Source organism: Petromyzon marinus, unplaced genomic scaffold (genome assembly GCF_048934315.1).
Source record: "Petromyzon marinus isolate PM22_M1 ecotype Great Lakes invasive population unplaced genomic scaffold, UKy_Petmar_22M1.pri1.0 PM_G_Scaffold_136, whole genome shotgun sequence".
NCBI lineage: Eukaryota > Metazoa > Chordata > Hyperoartia > Petromyzontiformes > Petromyzontidae > Petromyzon > Petromyzon marinus.
The window spans coordinates 40,001-42,500 of record NW_027422691.1 but is presented as its reverse complement, the minus strand read 5'-3'; positions in this window follow the sequence as shown (position 1 = coordinate 42,500).

Sequence of the window (2,500 nt, the reverse complement as noted above, 5' to 3'; positions counted from 1 at the left end):
TACAGGGAGAAGAGCAGTGGGCAAAGGACGCAGCCCTGAGGAGTTCCCGTGCTGATGGACCTGGAGTCAGAGACTTCTGTTCCCGGCTTAACGCACTGCTTCCTGTCAGAGAGGAAGTCTGTGATCCACCTGCAGGTGGAGTAGGGCACGTTCAGCTGGAAGAGCTTGTCCTGAAGCAGGGCAGGGATGATGGTGTTGAAGGCAGAGCTGAAGTCCACAAACAGGATCCTGGCGTAGGATGCTGGGGCGTCCACATGCTGTAGGGTGAAGTGGAGGGCCATGTTAACTGCGTCGTCCACAGACCTGTTGGCTCTGTAGGCAAACTGAAGGGGGTCCAGGAGAGGGTCTGTGATGGCTTTGAGGTGTGCCAGGAGCAGGCGCTCAAAAGACTTCATTACCACAGATGTAAGGGCGACCGGTCTGTAATCATTTAGTCCTGTTGGCCTTAGCTTTTTGGGCACAGCGATGATGGTGGAGGACTTGAGACAGGCTGGTACATGGCATGTCTCCAGGGAGGTGTTAAAGATGTTGGTGAACACCGGAGACAGCTGGCCAGCGCAGTGCCTGAGGGTGGCTGGAGAGACAGAGTCCGGCCCGGCTGCTTTGCGTGGATTCTGCCTCTTGAAAAGCCCATTAACTTCTCCCTCCTGAAAGGAGAGAGTCGTTTCTGTAGTATGGGTGGGGGATGGGGCCTCTTGGGTGGGAAGGGGTGGTTCAGGACAGTCCAATTGTCTTTCAAATCTACGGTAGAACTCGTTCAGGTCGTTGGCTAGGCGGGAGTCGTTAGTGGTGTGGGGCGCTCTGGGTTTGTAGTTGGTGATGTGCCTGAGCCCTTTGGCAGACAGAAGCAGCGTCGTTAGTAGAGAACTGGTGTTTTAGTGTCTCTGAGTACAGTCGTTTAGCCTCTCTCACCGCTTTGCTAAACCTGTTCTTCGACTCCTTGAATCTGTCTCTATCCCCACTCCTAAACGCTTCCTCCTTCTCCAACCTCAACCTTTTGAGCTTTGCTGAGAACCAGGGCTTGTTGTTGTTAAAGTTCACCCTGGTACGTGTTGGGATACAGCAGTCCTCACAGAAGCTGATGTACACAGCCTCTGTGAGTTCATCCAGACTATTGGTAGCAGTCGTGAACATATCCCAGTCAGTACAGTCTAAGCACGCCCGCAAATCTTCCACAGCCTCACTGGTCCACTGTTTAGATGTCCTCACAGCAGGTTTACAGAGTTTTAGTTGCTGCCTGTATGCACGAATCAGGTGGACCAAGGGAGTTCTGTGCGAGCCGAACAGCCCCGTGACCCACAAGAGAAACATCCCCGCCAAATTCGAGCGTTTGACGGGGTCTATCCGTGAAAAAATATTCACGTTTTTGAGTGCACATGCATTTCTGCTGCAAATGCCTCTGGAAGTTTCATGCCGTTCGTATGCCAATTGTGGCAACACGAAAATGACCCGTTTTCCCATTCCGAGGGATTTCTGTGCGACCCTAACAGCCCCGTGAGCCACAAGAGACACATCCCCGCCAATTTCTAGCGTTTCACGGGGTCTATCCGTGAAAAATATAGACGTTTTTGAGTGCACATGCATTTCTGCTGCAGATGCCTCTGGAAGTTTCATGCCGTTCGTACGCAATGTGGCAACACGAAAATGACCCCTTTTCCCATTCCGAGGGATTTCTGTGCGACCCTAACTAACAGCGCCCGTGAGCCACAAGAGAGACATCCCCGCCAATTTATAGCGTTTCACGGGGTCTATCCGTGAAAAATATAGACGTTTTTGAGTGCACATGCATTCCTGCTGCAAATGCCTCTGGAAGTTTCATGCCGTTCCTATGCAATGTGGCCACACAAAAATGACCCGTTTTCCCATTCCGAGGCATTTCTGTGCGACCCTAACAGCCCCGTGAGCCACAAGAGAGACATCCCCGCCAACTTCTAGCGTTTGACGGGGTCTATGCGTGAAAAATATTAAAATTTTTGAGTGCACGTGCCTTTCTGCTGCAAATGCCTCTGGAAGTTTCATGGCGTTCCTATGCAATGTGGCAACACGAAAATGACCCCTTTTCCCATTCCGAGGGAGTTCTGTGCCACCCTAACAGCCCCGTGAGCCACAAGAGACACATCCCCGCCAATTTCTAGCGTTTCACGGGGTCTATCCGTGAAACATATAGAAGTTTTTGAGTGCACATGCATTCCTGCTGCAAATGCCTCTGGAAGTTTCATGCGGTTCGTACGCAATGTGGCAACACGAAAATGACCCGTTTTCCCATTCCCAGGGATTTCTGTGCGACCCGAACAGCCCCGTGAGCCACAAGAGACACATCCCCGCCAATTTCTAGCGTTTCACGGGGTCTATCCGTGAAAAATATCAATTTTTTTTTGACTGCACATGCATTTCTGCTGCAAATGCCTCTGGAAGTTGCATGCGGTTCGCATGCAATGTGGCGACACGAAAATGACCCGTTTTCCCATTCCGAGGGATTTCTGTGCCACCCTAACAGCCC